Source organism: Lucilia sericata, unplaced genomic scaffold (assembly GCF_015586225.1).
Source record: "Lucilia sericata isolate MDLA Ls3-8-SP2 unplaced genomic scaffold, ASM1558622v1 Contig000660F_arrow, whole genome shotgun sequence".
NCBI lineage: Eukaryota > Metazoa > Arthropoda > Insecta > Diptera > Calliphoridae > Lucilia > Lucilia sericata.
This window is the reverse complement of record NW_023994665.1, coordinates 154,604-175,304: the sequence shown is the minus strand read 5'-3', so window position 1 is coordinate 175,304 and position 20,701 is coordinate 154,604. Positions and strand designations below refer to the sequence as shown.

Genomic DNA, 20,701 nt, shown 5'->3' with positions numbered 1-20,701 from the left:
ATATGTGTATATTGCTATGTAGTTTATCATAACGTTAGTACCTTCCATATAATCCATATATTTCCTTGAAATAAACTATAAGAAATCTGCTAAATCGTTCTATAAAAATACTGACATATTATTTCTAACATAACATATTTTTACTTATTGTTTTTATACCTAATCTTATAAAACAAATATTTAAATTTATGTCACATATGCTTCAGCATAGACTTAAATTTGCTATTGAATTTATTACATTACTAATTATATTTATGTTTTAAAAAATTTACTCATTTGTTTGTTCAACCATAGTCTTTTTTATTCAAAAGTTTGTAACACCTCGAGACATGAATTCCGTCACAGATGTTTAAGGTTTCATTGAAAATTTATGTATTCTTTTGTATTATTAAAAGAAAATAAAACGATTACAAATTTATTGTAAAATAATCACTTAAAACAAAATCTTAGCAATGAGAAAAACACACACTTACACACATAAATAAAAACACATACGAATTACGTGGCAAATGATTACTGATAAAGTGTGTTAAATTCTGAATAACAAATTATAGAGGAATTACATTAAAAGCGCAGACATTATGTGTATTATCTTGAAATTAAGCAATTTGATTATTGTCTTGGTTGTAATTTAAGATCTAATCCGATTTATAATTAAGACGGAAATCAAAACTTATGAATTGACTATGGACTAGACGATAGACTACAGACAATAGACTAGACTATAGACTAGACTAAAACCAGCATACTAAAGACAAAGACTAGATTATGAACTAGACTATAGACTAAACTATTTAGTCTAGACTAGACTATAGACTAGACTATAGACTAGACTATAGACTAGACTATAGACTAGATAGACTAGACTATAGACTAGACTATAGACTAGACTATAGACTAGACTATAGACTAGACTATGACTAGACTATAGACTAGACTATAGACTAGACTATAGACTAGACTATGAAGACTTAGACTAGACTATAGACTAGATATAGACTAGACTATAGACTAGACTATAGACTAGACTATAGACTAGGACTATAGACTAGACTATAGACTAGACATAGACTAGACTATAGACTAGACTATAGACTAGACTAAGACTAGACTATAGACTAGACTATAGACTAGACTATAGACTAGACTATAGACTAGACTATAGACTAGACTATAGACTAGACTATAGACTAGACTATAGACTAGACTATAGACTAGACTATAGACTAGACTATAGACTAGACTATAGACTAGACTATAGACTAGACTATAGACTAGACTATAGACTAGACTATAGACTAGACTATAGACTAGACTATAGACTAGACTATAGACTGACTATAGACTAGACTATAGACTAGACTATAGACTAGACTATAGACTAGACTATAGACTAGACTATAGACTAGACTATAGACTAGACTATAGACTAGACTATAGACTAGACTTTAGACTAGACTATGACTAGACTATAGACTAGACTATAGACTAGACTATAGACTAGACTAGACTAGACTATAGACTAGACTATAGACTAGACTATAGACGACTATAGACTATAGACTAGACTATAGATTAGATATAGACTAGACTATAGACCAGAGTGTAGACTAGACTGTAGACTAGACTATAGACTAGAGATAGACTATAGACTAGACTATAGACTAGACTATAGACTAGACTATAGACTATAGACTAGACTATAGACTAGACTATAGACTAGACTATAGACTAGACTATAGACTAGACTATAGACTAGACTATAGACTAGACTATAGACTAGACTATAGACTAGACTATAGACTAGACTATAGACTAGACTAACTAGACTATAGACTAGACTAGAAGACTAGACTATAGAACTAGACTATAGACTAGACTATAGACTAGACTATAGACTAGACTATAGACTAGACTATAGACTAGACTATAGACTAGACTATAGACTAGACTATAGACTAGACTATAGACTAGACATAGACTAGACTAGACCTATAGACTAGACTATAGACTAGACTATAGACTGAACTATAGACTAGACTATAGACTAGACGATAGACTAGACTATAGACTAGACTATAGACTAGACTATAGACTAGACTATAGACTAGACTATAGACTAGACTATAGACTAGACTATAGACTAGACTATAGACTAGACTATAGACTAGACTATAGACTAGACTATAGACTAGACTATAGACTAGACTATAGACTAGACTATAGACTAGACTATAGACTAGACTATAGACTAGACTATAGACTAGACTATAGACTAGACTATAGACTAGACTATAGACTAGACTATAGACTAGACTATAGACTAGACTATAGACTAGACTATAGACTAGACTATAGACTAGACTATAGACTAGACTATAGACTAGACTATAGACTAGACTATAGACTAGACTATAGACTAGACTATAGACTAGACTATAGACCTAGACTATAGACTAGACTATAGACTAGACTATAGACTAGACTATAGACTAAGCTATAGACTAGACTATAGACCTAGACTATAGACTAGACTATAGACTAGACTATAGACCAACTATAGACTAGACTATAGACTAGACTATAGACTAGACTATAGACAGAGCTATAGACTAGACTATAGACTAGACTATAGACAGACTGACCTAGACTAGACTATAGACTAGACTATAGACTAGACTATAGACTAGACTATAGACTAGACTATAGACTAGACTATAGACTAGACTATAGACTAGACTATAGACTAGACTATAGACTAGACTATAGACTAGACTATAGACTAGACTATAGACAGACTATAGACTAGACTATAGACTAGACTATAGACTAGACTATAGACTAGAGGTAGACTAGACTATAGACTAGACTATAGACTAGACTATACTATAGACTAGACTATAGACTAGACTATAGACTAGACTATAGACTAGACTATAGATAGACTATAGACTAGACTATAGAACTAGACTATAGACTAGACTATAGACTAGACTATAGACTATAGACTAGACTAGACTACTAGACTAGACTATAGATAGACTTAGAGACTAGACTATAGACTAGGACTATAGACTAGACTATAGACTAGACTATAGACTAGACTATAGACTAGACTATAGACTAGACTATAGACTAGACTATAGACTAGACTATAGACTAGACTATAGACTAGACTATAGACTAGACTATAGACTAGACCTATAGACCTAGACTATAGACTAGACTATAGACTAGACTATAGACTAGACTATAGACTAGACTATAGACTAGACTATAGACTAGACTATAGACTAGACTATAGACTAGACTATAGACTAGACTATAGACTAGACATAGACTAGACTATAGACTAGACTATAGACTAGACTATAGACTAGACTATAGACTAGACTATAGCGACTATAGACTAGACTATAGACTAGACTATAGACTAGACTATAGACTAGACTATAGACTAGACTATAGACTAGACTAGATAGACTAGACTATAGACTAGACTATAGACTAGACTATAGACTAGACTATAGGACTAGGACTATCGACTAGACTATGAGACTAGACTTATAGACTAGACTTATAGACTAGATCTAGACTAGGACTATAGACTAGACTAATAGGACTAGACTATAGACTAGACTATAGACAGACTATAGACTAGACTATAGACTAGACTATAGACTAGCCTATAGACTTTTTAGACTATAGACTAGACTATAGACTAGACTATAGACTAGACTATAGACTAGCCTATAGACTAGACTATAGACAGACTATAGCTAGACTATAGACTAGACTATAGACTAGACTATAGACTAGACTATAGACTAGACTATAGACTAGACTATAGACTAGACTATAGACTAGACTATAGACTAGACTATAGACTAGACTATAGACTAGACTAGACTAGACTATAGACTATAACAGACTATAGACTAGACTATAGACTAGACTATAGGACTAGACTATATACTAGACTATAGACTAGCTATAGACTAGACTATAGACTAGACTATAGATAGACTATAGACTAGACTATAGACTAGACTATGACTAGACGATAGACTAGACTATAGACTAGACTATAGACTAGACTATAGACTAGACTATAGACTAGACTATAGACTAGACTATAGACTAGACTATAGACTAGACTATATAGCTATAGACTAGATTATAGACTAGACTATAGACTAGATTATAGACTAGACTATAGACTAGATTAGACTAGACTATAGACTAGACTATAGACTAGACTATAGACTAGATTATAGACTAGATTATAGACTAGACTATAGACTAGACTATAGACTAGACTATAGACTAGACTATAGACTAGACTATAGACTAGACTATAGACTAGACTATAGACTAGACTATAGACTAGACTATAGACTAGACTATAGACTAGACTATAGACTAACTATAGACTAGACTATAGACTAATAGACTATACTAGACTAGACTATAGACTAGACTATAGACTAGACTATAGCTAGACTATAGACTAGACTATAGACTAGACTATAGACTAGACTATAGACTAGACATAGACTAGACTATAGACTAGACTATAGACTAGACTATAGACTAGACTATAGACTAGACTATAGACTAGACTATAGACTAGACTATAGACTAGACTATAGACTAGACTATAGACTAGACTATAGACTAGACTATAGACTAGACTATAGACTAGACTATAGACTAGACTATAGACTAGACTATAGACTAGACTATAGACTAGACTATAGACTAGAATAGACTAGACTATAGACTACTATAGACTAGACTATAGACTAGACTATAGACTAGACTATAGACTAGACTATAGACTAGACTATAGACTAGACTATAGACTAGACTATAGACTAGACTATAGACTAGACTATAGACTAGACTAGACTAGACTATAGACTAGACTATAGACTAGACTATATACTAGACTAGAGACTAGACTATAGACTAGACTATAGACTAGACTATAGACTAGACTATAGACTAGACTATAGACTAGACTATAGACTAGACTATAGACTAGACTATAGACTAGACTATAGACTAGACTATAGACTAGACTATAGACTAGACTATAGACTAGATTATAGACTAGACTATATAGAGACTATAGACTAGACTATAGACTAGACTATAGACTAGACTATAGACTAGATTATAGACTAGACTATATAGACTATAGACTAGACTATAGACTAGACTATAGAAGACTAGACTATAGACTAGACTATAGACTAGACTATAGACTAGACTATAGACTAGACTATAGACTAGACTATAGACTAGACTATAGACTAGACTATAGACTAGACTATAGACTAGACTATTAGTTTTGCCTAATTTTGTTTCATGAGTACCTTAATTGTTTGCTGGGTTATAAATCAAAATATTTATGTAAATATTTTTTTTTGTTGTAATTTTCCTCTTTTTGCACAAAATTTTTATCATTATTGAGAGTGTTTATTTTATATGGTTGTTGATATTTATTGTTGTTGTTTGTATAGGTAATAATGCTCTACACTCCCATGTACAAATGAAAAATCAAATAAATTGATTTTTCAATTCTAGAATACAAATGACAACAAAGATTTGAAAAATGTTGTATTATTTTTAACAAAAATTATCAAAATAAATGTCAGTATTAAATCCAAGTTGGAACTGAGACAAAAAATTTAAATTTAAATAAAATTAATAAAAATTTCAATGAAATCCTTTAAGTGCTGAGTGTGAATGAGATATAATTTATGGCAATGAGTAGAAATTGTACGTATGTATATGTATTGCCATTAGCTGTACCATTAGATAGTTGATTGTTTGAATTATATAATAAAACTTATTTTGTTAAGCCTTTTGACATGATCAAGCTTTTCAGACTTATGCACAAACATATTTAAGACATTTTCCATAAAATTTTGTCTTTCACAACTTCTTTACAATTTGTTGAGTTTTGAAGAGTCATTTGCGGTACAAAATATTCTTGAGCGATTTTACCTAAAACTTGAAAATCTGCTAACACTTTTCTAAACAACTTTAATATTTTTCATTTAAAATAGAAAACCCAAAGAAACTCTCATATAAAAGTCATTGTGCTATAAATGTCAAGTATATACAAATGGTAGAAAGAAAAAAAAAATGATGTACGTATACATATATGTATAAATAAATAATGAAATTGACAAATATAAAAATATGAATAAATAAAATTCCTTATAAATAAATAATAACGAAACAGCATCTGCAATCATGAAAGGAAACAGTAAGCCCTTGAAGTGCAGGGAACATGAAAAATTTGTCGGACATTTTTGAAACTAAATCCGTTTTTTAATAAACATATATATAAAAAACTAAGTTGTTGTTGTGATAAAACGTGTTAGTAGAGAGCTTACTGTTTTGCTTTAAAGCACTCTTTACGTATGTGTGTTATGTTTATGTGTTGATTTTCTTTTTTTTTAAGTAGAAAATTGTTTTAAAATTTTATACTTTTATTTTGTTTGGATTTTGATTTTTCCTCTGTTGGTTTTCCAACAAAGTTAAAAACATGAAAATACTTTTTATTACGATTTCAGAAGCCAAGCATAAACATCTGCACTTGGTAATAAAACACACATTCTGTTAATAACTTTTTTTTTCAGTTTCTAGACATTCATTCAGTCATTTAGTTAGTCATTCATTTATGCCTTCAGTTATATACGGTTCAGGGTTTTTCTTACTAAAGTTGGCCAAATTAAAGGCAGTATGTTTGTCTGTTCGTCTGTCTGTCTGTTGGTTTATTTACCCGCATAATGGAGAAGATGAAAAGACACTAAATGGATGTATACCATCAAATGAGGTGAGAAAGCAAATGTGTGCTGGCTGCCTTAAAATGTTGTACTTGTGTTACTTTCAACCTTTCATCTTTTATAAGGCACTAACAACAATTAAAAATTACCTCAAGTAATGTGGTTGTTTCTGCCCCTGTACCTGATTCTGTTTCTGCTGCAGCTGCTGCTACTATTACTACTACTGAAAGTTTAATATTTCCATTCATTATATGGTCTTTTAGCCATTTTGAAAGTTACCAACAATTATTAGAACTGATGAAATTGCTAGACAGACATACAGCCAGTTACACTAATACAACATTTTTTTTCTAGAAAAGTTGAGGGAAGGGGGAAGCTTGTTATTTAAAGAAAAGTTTTTCCTTTTTTTTGGTTGTGTGCGTGTATGGGGGGTGTTAAAGTTGTAGAAGAAAAGTGAGTATAAATAAATTTTATTATTTACATTTTCATGGTAAATTAAGGTAACAGTTTATTAAGAAACATTAAAGGTGCTTTTGTAGGACTCCAGGGAAACATCCTTGTTGACTTTACAGTCTTTTTTGTGGTGGTATGAGTGTCAATAAGGTATACTTACATACATATGTTCGTGTGTTGAGTCTTTTAATATTGAATTATTTTATTATGGATCATGTTGTATGTAATTTGGCAACAAGAACTAACAAATTTATTAATTTTGTTGTTCGTTTTATTATTGCTTCTAAACCAATTTAAACTAAGATTTATATATATTTTTTTTCGTTTCTTAATTTGCCTTCGGGCGGTATTAATATTGTATACAAGGAAACAGTATGTATAAAAGGTCTCTGAACTGTTTTTCTTTTGATATATATTATCTATCTAAAGAACATACTGTCCGAGTTATATCGAAAATTATAGTTAAGATCTTGGGGTTTTCGGATTTTTAATCATATTTTCGATATTTATTTAACTGTTGGTTTCAATTAGAAAAACTCTCGAAAGCATCAGACATATGTTTTAAGATTTGAATACCGAAGTTATCTGAGATCTGCAGAAGATTGCTTTCAAGAATCATAACGAAAGACAGAAGAACAAACGTATAGACAGATATTGTTAATGGAAAGCCTTATAGACCACTTTTTGTTATGAAATTTAAAGTGGGCGGTAGCTGGCACGCCCATTTAAAGCAAAAGCAAGAATTCGCTTTCCCTAGAGCTTGTGACAGTTAGGATTCCCAAATTTTGTAAGGAAAACTGTGACATTCGTATAAATATTTGTGAAAATGTGGGCGGATCAACAATAGGGGGCGTGGGACTTCCCAGTCAATTAAATACTAGTTTGGTATTTGCAAGAATCTTTTAATTTTTGTACGAATAACTTTACTGTTAATACAAATATTTAGAACAAAATTGGGTGGACCAAGAATAATGGGCGTGGCAACTATTACATAACGAAATATATTAGTTTTGTATAAAGGGAAAATTAAAGGAAGTAAAAACCTTGAAATTATTAACAATACTATGCATGGAACTATTTAGAATCCAAATAGGCATATCATAGTGGGCGTGGCCTACCAAAATATAAAAATAATGGAAATTTTATCAGAAACTACGACATATTAGCGAAGCACTCTGAACATAGCTAGTTAAACATAAAAATAGATGAATTATTTATTATTATCGAATTGTCAACAAATAAACCACGCCCATTTATAAGATTTTGCCCATTTTATGTATGACTTCTATAATGACGTAATGTATAACAGTATAACATTTTTTTTTCTAAAAATAATAATTTAAAAAAAATTTTGGAAACAATGAAGAAATAGCTTTCTGTACTCCTTTTTTATTTTTTTTTATTAATTTAACAATATTCAATAACCTAGCCTATAGGCCATAAGCGGTTACAAATTTCTACTTTACAATAATTCTACCAATGCTAGGACTAATAGACGAAAAGTTACACTCAACCCTTTATGACCAAAATGTCCTATTTTGACCCTTTCTAAGTCGGGCAGTTCTTGACCGATGGAGCTGAACCTGACCTACTATCCAACAGTACTAACCTTGGTGCAAATTTAATCCAAATCGGAAGACATAGATTTTAAAAGTTCGGTCACTTGACATGAAATTGTATGTACATATTTGCCAGTGGACGGACTTATGAAAGCTTTATTGATAAGCTTTCTAATGCTATAAATATTAATATAATTCCGATACAACTGAAATTTAAAATTTGTTCCATTAAATGCAATATTTTAAGTTTTGATTTTAATAAATTTAACGTTTCATAAATTTACCCTAAAATATATTTATATCACATTTTTTATTTACTTTATATGAAAAACTAAAGCTCCATGACATTAAATACCACCTTTAGTCGTTTCTTTTTCGTTAGTATCAACTGGCGCATTTTGTAGTCATTGTAAATGAAAGGAACCTTTAAATATATATTGTGTTTTGTTAAGGTTGTTGCCTGTATATATTTTTTTTAAATATCATGTCATATTTTCCCTTTAGAATTGCTGTATTTTTGTTTTTAAACCACGACATCATCATCAACTTTATTAACATTTCTTTTCATTTAGCTGTTGTTTCAAAAGCGTGGAAAATAATACATTATAAAACAGCCAACTAGACAGAAATGTTACCGATGAAAAAAAGAAAATAATAAATATTTATAAATATAGACCTTCAGTCCTTTGTTGTTGGTTGTTTGCTATATGCATATTGCTTTTTTTGTTTTATACAAATTTTTATATACATATGTATGTATATTGATACAAAAGACCGACTTATGAGGGGAAACTACTTTGTTAACCCCCCTGAAAATGAAGTTTGTTATATAATTATTTTATATTTTCTATAAACATGTTGCTGAAACATTTTAAATTTGATGTATATGTTACTGCAAACTATTTTTCATATATCTTTGTTGGAAATAACTAAGCACTAATTGATTAGTGTTTATGTTTATTTTAAAATTTTTCAAAATTTTAAAAGACGTTTTCAAAAATCTTTTCCAAATGTTGCCAGCAACATTTTAATATATTATTCACCACTTCTGCAACATTTTGTTCTACAGAAGGATTTTTAAACATTTTTTAATAAGATGTTTACCCAGTTCATATGAAATGTTGAATAGGCAACCTGTCTTGATTGCATATATTGCAGCAACATGTTGCTAACACATCTTTTGTATAAAATTAACCATTTTACTTGTGTTTTAAATCTTACAATCATAGTTAATATCAAGCAGACTTTATTTTAATAGGGCAACTGAAAAGGATTTATATTTTTGTAAACAGCTTTAGCCTTTTTCATAATGTTGCTACACATACATCTTCAGATACATGTATCTGTATGCAAACTGTTGTGAACCTTTCTAAATACAATCACTTTTATTTGGCCTATAAAAATAATTTCTTTTCTTCCTTCACTCTTTTGTTTCTTTATTCATTTTATTCTTTTTATTATTATATCCATTTATTTGATTTTTTTTGTTATTCATCAACATCAAGTGAAGGCGTAAAATGAATGCAAAGCATCACAAACTGTTGTTTACTAAAAATATAAATCTGTTTGTTGTTGTTGTTGTTTTTAATGTATCTTTTATAATCTCCAACTTATACTCCTATCTCGGTTAAAATAAAGTCATTTAGCTCAGTCACACACTTGTGTATAGTATGAAAAAGCACTATAGTTTTATGCCTTTTTCCGGTTATTTAATCTTGTATTTCTGTATCTTTTGCTTTCATACACACCCCCATGAGTTTACTTAAATCCTGTAGACTGAATTCAAATAGTTGTTGTTTGACTAATTATAGTTTGTGTTGTAAAATAACAACGGAAACTAATGGTAAATTGTCAGTTCCTTCTGTTGTTTAAAAAAAACAGGTTGTTTTTGTTGTTTTTTATTATTTACTTTTCATGTTTTATACAGAAATAGGAATATTTTTTTTCGTGTTGAAATAAAGTGTTGAATTTGAGTTAGTTTTTACACTCAACAAATAAAATGTGTAAAAAATAGAAAGAAAATTATTCAAAATTTTGAAGGAGTGAAAGAAAACAATTGTTAGAATTTGATAAAATTTGAAACAGTTGTTGTGCCCAACAATTTACTCCCCAGACATTATAATCAAGAATGTTTTTTTCAAGCAAGACCTTTAATAAAATGAAGTATACGCCCTTTAATAATAAACTCCTTCACATCACTCAAACACATACAGATTTATTTAAAAATATTTTTCAAACCCTGCAGTTTTGCAAGGAGGTATTGAATTGTTTTTAAATAAAAATTGATTTTAAGCGACAGATAGATAGACAGACAACAGAAAGACAGATTGATAGACAGACAGACAGGCAGACAAACAGACAGACAAACAGACAGACAAACAGACAGACAAACAGACAGACAGACAAACAGACAGACAAACAGACAGACAAACAGACAGATAGATGGACAGACATAGTATATAAATTACAAACAGAATGACAATAAGTAGAAGAAGGTTCGGGACATTCTCACCGAACTGCTGGAAATGTTTTAAGTTAATTGTAAATATTTTCAGTGTAATATGATTAATAGTAGGACTCTTTTTTTGTGGTCTACCTCCGCTTCTTCCTTTTTATTTCAATATAAAATCATTGGTATAAATAAATTTAAAGGTGTATAATTTTAAATGAATTAACGTCTGTCTTTTTTTCTCATTCACTGACAATGAATAATGAACATTTCATAATGAATTAGGGCCAGTTTTGTTACTCATAGTCCTTTCAGCAATAAATGTGCTACATATATTATTACTGTTACTTTTGATGAGTAAATGTAATTAGAACTTGGAAAAAAAGTAACAAAGAAATATTTAAAGGATGATTTTTAATTTCGTGATTTTTGAATAATAGCAATTATTTTATTGAAATAAAGTTTTTAAAAATTCTATTGAGGTTTCGTTCTCTCGAAGTTAGTTAGTTAGTTAGTTAGTTAGTTGTTAGTTAGTTAGTTAGTTAGTTAGTTAGTTAGTTAGTTAGTTAGTTAGTTAGTTAGTTAGTTAGTTAGTTAGTTAGTTAGTTAGTTAGTTAGTTAGTTAGTTAGTTAGTTAGTTAGTTAGTTAGTTAGTTAGTTAGTTAGTTAGTTAGTTAGTTAGTTAGTTAGTTAGTTAGTAGTTAGTTAGTTAGTTAGTTAGTTAGTTAGTTAGTTAGTTAGTTAGTTAGTTAGTTAGTTAGTTAGTTAGTTAGTTAGTTAGTTAGTTAGTTAGTTAGTTAGTTAGTTAGTTAGTTAGTTAGTTAGTTAGTTAGTAGTTAGTTAGTTAGTTAGTTAGTTAGTTCGTTAGTTAGTTAGTTAGTTAGTGTTAGTAGTTAGTTAGTTAGTTAGTTAGTTAGTTAGTTAGTTAGTTAGTAGTTAGTAGTTAGTTAGTTTAGTTAGTTAGTTAGTTAGTTAGTTAGTTAGTTAGTAGTTAGTTAGTTAGTTAGTTAGTTAGTTAGTAGTTAGTTAGTTAGTTAGTTAGTTAGTTAGTTAGTTAGTTAGTTAGTTAGTTAGTTAGTTAGTTAGTTAGTTAGTTAGTTAGTTAGTTAGTTAGTTAGTAGTTAGTTAGTTAGTTAGTTAGTAGTAGTTAGTTAGTTAGTTAGTTAGTTAGTTAGTTAGTTAGGTTAGTTAGTTAGTTAGTTAGTTAGTTAGTTAGTTAGTTAGTTAGTTAGTTAGTAGTTAGTAGTTAGTTAGTTAGTTAGTTAGTTAGTTAGTTAGTTAGTTAGTTAGTTAGTTAGTAGTTAGTTAGTAGTTAGTTAGTTAGTTAGTTAGTTAGTTAGTTAGTTAGTTAGTTAGTTAGTTAGTAGTTAGTTAGTTAGTAGTTAGTTAGTAGTAGTAGTTAGTTAGTTAGTTAGTTAGTTAGTTAGTTAGTTAGTTAGTTAGTTAGTTAGTTAGTTAGTTAGTTAGTTAGTTAGTTAGTTAGTTAGTTAGTTAGTTAGTTAGTTAGTTAGTTAGTTAGTTAGTTAGTTAGTTAGTTAGTTAGTAGTTAGTTAGTTAGTTAGTAGTTAGTTAGTTAGTTAGTTAGTTAGTTAGTTAGTTAGTTTGTTAGTTAGTTAGTTAGTTAGTACTCATAAATGTTATTGAAGTCAACAGTTTTTTTTTGCGCTGATGTTGTCTTCATATTACAAAAGGTTCATCTAAAATTAACCGACAAATTTCTATGGAAACCCACATCAATCATGACAAAACAATGTTTAAAAAGACACCTTTGTATATAAGAGTTCATTACGCAGGGAGAGAGATGTAAATTAAAAAAGTTTTTTTTTTCAACAGTCCAAAGGTTGTCATTGGTTTTGAAGTCCCTACTTGACTGACTGTCTAAGTGGTTTGGCCGGTTGGTTTGTTTGGCTGGCTAGTTATTTAAAATGTCGTGATTGAGAAAATATGTTTTCTGATGACAAAAACATCTAACAGCAATTTTGACAGCATTTAACCACAGCCACTGAAATGAAACTGAAGTCTATTCATGCGTCCGTCGAGCTCTATGTTTATTGATGCTTTAACCAAACTTTGTAATTAATGTAGAATGTTGTTATAAAGTTAAACCTGTAAATTATATGGACTTAAATCAATGACAGACAGACTTTATTATAAAGGCAACCACACCAACTATTAGAGAAGTTTTAAGAAAAAAGTCTTTTTGATAAAAGTTTTCTACAAAAACTTTATTTAAAATAAAATAAAATGAATATAAAGTAAAAAGTTTGTTAAAATTTCTTACAAAAAATAAGTATTTTCTATATTTTTTAAAAAATGTTTGTGTATGACGATTTGATTTATATGCAATTGTGTGTCCCAGATTTTAATTGTACTATTGACATTGATACTTCATGTTGTTTCGTGATCATGTTCATTTTCAGTTTTATAGTACATATACACAAATAAATATTGTTTGTATTGAATCATGTTTATAAGTCAATTGTAAATGAATTAAATTAAATAAAAGCAAAAAGTTGTAGAGAACATCATCAAGAAAATATAGAAAAAAATTGTAAATCAACAAAGCATGAAGGCAAATTTGTTGTATGTATGTTGCAAAAATGTCTGTGTATTTATTTGCTGCAACACAACATATATATAACATTGATAATGAAAAGAATAAACTAATAAAACAAAAAAAAAAAAAAAACTCTTTCGAACTAATGAATGTCTTGGACAACACTACTCAACCGCATACATTCACTCACTCTTACATTCAATATTTCACCACTAGACGTATGAGTAATATTAATTGAGATTTGATGCAAAACAAAAACGACAACATAACCCTGCAGTTTCGGTAGTCAATAGAATGAACTTCAATTGCCCCTTTAGTATACCTAAGTAAATTAAAAATAAGTTATTTAGAAGAGACAATTGGCCATTTTGAAGTAAAATGTTGTTGCAATATGGAAAGAGTAATTAGCTTTATTTTAGGAAGTTATACTTAGGTAATCCCAAAGGCTAGCTACAACCGCAAGTTTGGGACAGCCATTCCAAACTGCCGAGATTAGACACGCTCATATATATGTACACACTACATACATAAACATGTAATAACTCATAAAATCAACAAGAAAATAACAATAGAAGACAATAAATCGTCTGCAGAGTGTTGGTACACTTCGAAAAATTATTCGATTTTACATTTTAACATGTAAAAGAAAAAATATTTGCATAAATTGTGATGGTAGGCGTGTCATTATATACATTATATACTATAGACTAGACTATAGACTAGACTATAGACTAGACTATAGACTAGACTATAGACTAGACTATAGACTAGACTATAGACTAGACTATAGACTAGACTATAGACTAGACTATAGACTAGACTATAGACTAGACTATAGACTAGACTATAGACTAGACTATAGACTAGACTATAGACAAGACTATAGACTAGAATGTTGTTGCTAAAATGTTGCAAGATACAAGTTGTTTGTAAGCATATTATCGAAATGTTATTATAGATATTTTTTTTGTAGTTCTTTAAGTGTAAACACAGCCAGTACTAGTAGACAATCTATTGCATGAGTAATTTACATGGCAATGAAATTTACACACTCATACTACAACTAGTAGCAAAAAAAGAAAAAAAAGGAAGGAAATTGAAATTTATTAGTGTGAGACAACTAGTCTATTGCCATTACCAACAGCAGCATACCTCTAATATTGTATGTAACTATGTAGTATAGATGACAATGTAAACAAAGGGCTTTTCTCATTGTTTTAGTATTGAACATTTTATGACTTTGAAATTTTAAAATAAAGAAAATTTAATTTGTATCTTTTTTGTGTTTTTTCATTACAGCAGATAAGACAAAATGTCATTAAAATATTTGGGCTGAAAAATGTATGATAAAAACAAATCTGAGAATTATAACAACTGACATCATTAATATCATAACAGCAATAGGCAGTGAAGACTCACTACATTTTCACACTCAATCGCAAGAGATAAAAAAGCTTAAAGAGTGTGACACACACATAAATTGAGTACGTCATTGCAGAAGATAGAAAAAGTACCAATAAAAATGTCAATGATGAAAAACAACAATATTAAATGAGACATAGCTAAATATTAGAAAAAGAAACTACAAAATATATGAAAACTACGTCATTATAGATTTAATAACAGGAACAACAACAAAAAAAGAAACCAAATTGGAAAATATATACAACACACACAAAAAATTGAGCAAGGTTAGGTGGGTGACACACACAGTGACAGCCCAGCAGCCAAGTCAACAATCTTTCTCACAGCCACCCAGAAAAAAATCAACTTCAACTAAACGAAAATTTTAGAAAAAGTCCAAGCAATCAACCAAATAAACAAACAAAACGCCAGCGAGTTAAACAAAACAACAGCTTCTACAACAACAGCAACTACAAATAGTACCTAAAGTGCAAACACCGAGAGAAAAAGTATCACTAATTTATCATCCCCCCACAAAAAAAAGAGCAAACAAAAAAAATCACCCAAAATATTGAGATAAAGAGTAGAATGAGATATAAAAACATTTTAAACTAAAAAGAAAATTGTCAAATAATTTCTATTAAACAAAAAAACATAAAAATAGCTAGAAAATACAAAAAAAGCTAAAACGAAATTAAAATAAAGCAAAAGATAAAATAAAATAAATTTTTCTGCTGCAAAAATCTAAAAAATCAACAACGACAGAAAAAAAAAATTATAAAAAAAGTCTAATAAAGCGGAAGATTTTGCATGTTCCTCGTTATGTGGTGAGAAGAATTTTTTGTATCTTTTGGGTCTTTAGTTAAAATCCGTTGGTCCCACATCAAACAAGGCGCGTTAAACGAATTTGTGTTTCTTTGTAAATAAATATAAAATATAAAAAAATAGTTAATTTAATTTAAAAGAAAATTTGAAAAAATCTTAAAAAAAACAAATTCGTTACTAAACGCAGGCAATTGCATGAAAAAAATATTTTAACGAATTTAAAAGAAAATTTATAAAAAAGTTAAAAAAAAATTGCTGTTTTCATAAAAGTGTCTGAGTGTTTCCCTAAAAGTGCTAAAAAAATAATACAAAAAAGTCCCTTTCAAAATCATACAAATTATATAAAATAGTATACAAATATTTAAAAAAAGATCCTCTATATTTTGTAACACAAAAATATTTTTATTATACAAACAACAAAAATGTATTTTTTTAAATTTTACCCTAAAATGCCACAATATGCTAAATACAATTAAAATATTTAAATTCAACTATTTTCTACACAATATTTACAACAACTGCTCCTATTCTGCTGCTGCTACTGTCTCTATAAAGGATTAATTTTGTGATTTATTTGTTGTTGCTGTAATTTTTATCAACTTAAATTTTTGCGTTAATAAAATATATAAATAACAAGGTAATTTTATTGTTACTAAAAATAATTATTCTATATTTAATATTTATACATATTTTGTGGCAAAATAATAATAAAATTTTAATTAGAAATTAAACGAATTTTTGTAATACCCTACCTACGAATTGAGAGAGTTTTAGAATTTTCAAATTGTAGAAATTAAGATTGTTTAAACAAATCTAAGGAAGAATTTTTATAAACAGAAAACTTAAAAAAAAAGTAAGAAAGTCGATTGTAAGCTTAATGTACATAAATTTTTATATTCTCTACTATAGTCTAGTCTATAGTCTAGTCTATAGTCTAGTTATAGTCTAGTCTATAGTCTAGTCTATAGTCTAGTCTATAGTCTAGTCTATAGTCTAGTCTATAGTCTAGTCTATAGTCTAGTCTATAGTCTAGTCTAAGTCTAGTTATAGTCTAGTCTATAGTCTAAGTCTATAGTCTAGTCTATAGTCTAGTCTATAGCTAGTTATAGTAGTCTATAGTCTCGTCTATAGTCTAAGTCTATCGTCTAGTCTATAGTCTAGTCTATAGTCTAGTCTATAGTCTAGTCTATAGTCTAGTCTATTATCTAGTCTATATCTGTCTATAGTCTAGTCTATAGTCTAGTCTATAGTCTAGTCTATAGTCTAGTCTATAGTCTAGTCTATAGTCTAGTCTATAGTCTAGTCTATAGTCTAGTCTATAGTCTAGTCTATAGTCTAGTCTAGTCTATAGTCTAGTCTAGTCTATAGTCTAGTCTAGTCTATAGTCTAGTCTAGTCTATAGTCTAGTCTAGTCTATAGTAGTCTAGTCTATAGTCTAGTCTAGTCTATAGTCTAGTCTATAGTCTAGTCTATAGTCTAGTCTATAGTCTAGTCTATAGTCTAGTCTATAGTCTAGTCTATAGTCTAGTCTATAGTTTAGTCTATAGTCTAGTCTATAGTCTAGTCTATAGTCTAGTCTATAGTCTAGTCTATAGTCTAGTCTATAGTCTAGTCTATAGTCTAGTCTATAGTCTAGTATAGTCTAGTCTATAGTCTAGTCTATAGTCTAGTCTATAGTCTAGTCTATAGTCTAGTCTATAGTCTAGTCTATAGTCTAGTCTATAGTCTAGTCTATAGTCTAGTCTATAGTCTAGTCTATAGTCTAGTCTATAGTCTAGTCTATAGTCTAGTCTATAGTCTAGTCTATAGTCTAGTCTATAGTCTAGTCTATAGTCTAGTCTATAGTCTAGTCTATAGTCTAGTCTATAGTCTAGTCTATAGTCTAGTCTATAGTCTAGTCTATAGTCTAGTCTATAGAGTCTATAGTCTAGTCTATAGTCTAGTCTATAGTCTAGTCTATAGTCTAGTCTATAGTCTAGTCTATAGTCTAGTCTATAGTCTAGTCTATAGTCTAGTCTATAGTCTAGTCTATAGTCTAGTCTATAGTCTAGTCTATAGTCTAGTCTATAGTCTAGTCTATAGTCTAGTCTATAGTCTAGTCTATAGTCTAGTCTATAGTCTAGTCTATAGTCTAGTCTATAGTCTAGTCTATAGTCTAGTCTATAGTCTAGTCTATAGTCTAGTCTATAGTCTAGTCTATAGTCTAGTCTATAGTCTAGTCTATAGTCTAGTCTATAGTCTAGTCTATAGTCTAGTCTATAGTCTAGTCTATAGTCTAGTCTATAGTCTAGTCTATAGTCTAGTATATCTAGTCTATAGTCTAGTCTATAGTCTAGTCTATAGTCTAGTCTATAGTCTAGTCTATAGTCTAGTCTATAGTCTAGTCTATAGTCTAGTCTATAGTCTAGTCTATAGTCTAGTCTATAGTCTAGTCTATAGTCCAGTCTATAGTCTAGTCTATAGTCTAGTCTATAGTCTAGTCTATAGTCTAGTCTATAGTCTAGTCTATAGTCTAGTCTATAGTCCAGTCTATAGTCTAGTCTATAGTCTAGTCTATAGTCTAGTCTATAGTCTAGTCTATAGTCTATAGTCTAGTCTATAGTCTAGTCTATAGTCTAGTCTTTAGTCTAGTCTATAGTCTAGTCTATAGTCTAGTCTATAGTCTAGTCTATAGTCTAGTCTATAGTCTAGTCTATAGTCTAGTCTATAGTCTAGTCTATAGTCTAGTCTATAGTCTAGTCTATAGTCTAGTCTATAGTCTAGTCTATAGTCTAGTCTATAGTCTAGTCTATAGTCTAGTCTATAGTCTAGTCTATAGTCTAGTCTATAGTCTAGTCTATAGTCTAGCCTATAGTCTAGTCTATAGTCTAGTCTATAGTCGAGTCTATAGTCTAGTCTATAGTCTAGTCTATAGTCTAGTCTATAGTCTAGTCTATAGTCTAGTCTATAGTCTAGTCTATAGTCTAGTCTATAGTCTAGTCTATAGTCTAGTCTATAGTCTAGTCTATAGTCTAGTCTATAGTCTAGTCTATAGTCTAGTCTATAGTCTAGTCTATAGTCTAGTCTATAGTCTAGTCTATAGTCTAGTCTATAGTCTAGTCTATAGTCTAGTCTATAGTCTAGTCTATAGTCTAGTCTATAGTCTAGTCTATAGTCTAGTCTATAGTCTAGTCTATAGTCTAGTCTATAGTCTAGTCTATAGTCTAGTCTATAGTCTAGTCTATAGTCTAGTCTATAGTCTAGTCTATAGTCTAGTCTATAGTCTAGTCTATAGTCTAGTCTATAGTCTAGTCTATAGTCTAGTCTATAGTCTAGTCTAGTCTATAGTCTAGTCTATAGTCTATAGTCTAGTCTATAGTCTAGTCTATAGTCTAGTCTATAGTCTAGTCTAGTCTATAGTCTAGTCTAGTCTAGTCTATAGTCTAGTCTATAGTCTAGTCTATAGTCTAGTCTATAGTCTAGTCTATAGTCTAGTCTAGTCTAGTCTATAGTCTAGTCTATAGTCTAGTCTAGTCTATAGTCTAGTCTATAGTCTAGTCTATTGCCTAGTCTATTGTCTAGTCTATAGTCTAGTCTATAGTCTAGTCTATTGTCTAGTCTATTGTCTAGTCTATTGTCTAGTCTATTGTCCAGTCTATAGTCTAGTCTATAGTCTAGTCTATAGTCTAGTCTATAGTCTAGTCTATAGTCTAGTCTATAGTCTAGTCTATAGTCTAGTCTATCTAGTCTAGTCTATAGTCTAGTCTATAGTCTAGTCTATAGTCTAGCTATAGTCTAGTCTATAGTCGAGTCTATAGTCTAGTCTATAGTCTAGTCTATAGTCTATAGTCTAGTGTATAGTCTAGTCTTTAGTCTAGTCTATAGTCTAGTCTATAGTCTAGTCTATAGTCTAGTCTATAGTCTAGTCTATAGTCTAGGTCTATAGTCTAGTCTATAGTCTAGTCTATAGTCTAGTCTATAGTTCTAGTCTATAGTCTAGTCTATAGTCTAGTCTATAGTCCAGTCTATAGTCTAGTCTATAGTCTAGTCTATAGTCGAGTCTATAGTCTAGTCTATAGTCTAGTCTATAGTCTATAGTCTAGTCTATCGTCTAGTCTTTAGTCTAGTCTATAGTCTAGTCTATAGTCTAGTCTAGTTATAGTCTAGTCTATAGTCTAGTCTATAGTCTAGTCTATAGTCTAGTCTATAGTCTAGTCTATAGTCTAGTCTATAGTCTAGTCTATAGTCTAGTCTATAGTCTAGTCTATAGTCTAGTCTATAGTCTAGTCTATAGTCTAGTCTATAGTCTAGTCTATAGTCTAGTCTATAGTCTAGTCTATAGTCTAGCCTATAGTCTAGTCTATAGTCTAGTCTATAGTCGAGTCTATAGTCTAGTCTATAGTCTAGTCTATAGTCTAGTCTATAGTCTAGTCTATAGTCTAGTCTATAGTCTAGTCTATAGTCTAGTCTATAGTCTAGTCTATAGTCTAGTCTATAGTCTAGTCTATAGTCTAGTCTATAGTCTAGTCTATAGTCTAGTCTATAGTCTAGTCTATAGTCTAGTCTATAGTCTAGTCTATAGTCTAGTCTATAGTCTAGTCTATAGTCTAGTCTATAGTCTAGTCTATAGTCTAGTCTATAGTCTAGTCTATAGTCTAGTCTATAGTCTAGT

General features: G+C 29.9%; 1 protein-coding gene across 2 annotated transcripts in view; it reads left to right on the top strand.

Annotated features, from left to right (window-relative positions):
- Positions 1-20,701, top strand: part of LOC119607140 — a 137,843-nt gene that overhangs the window by 24,650 nt on the left and 92,492 nt on the right. Inside the window, exons 2-3 of one of the 2 annotated variants that reach the window (XM_037960933.1) lie at positions 15,121-16,052; positions 16,606-16,687. The gene's annotated coding sequence lies outside the window, so the exon portion shown is untranslated. Of the gene's footprint in view, positions 1-15,120; positions 16,688-20,701 lie in introns of both variants that reach the window. The other variant, XM_037960932.1, reaches the window with a different exon arrangement.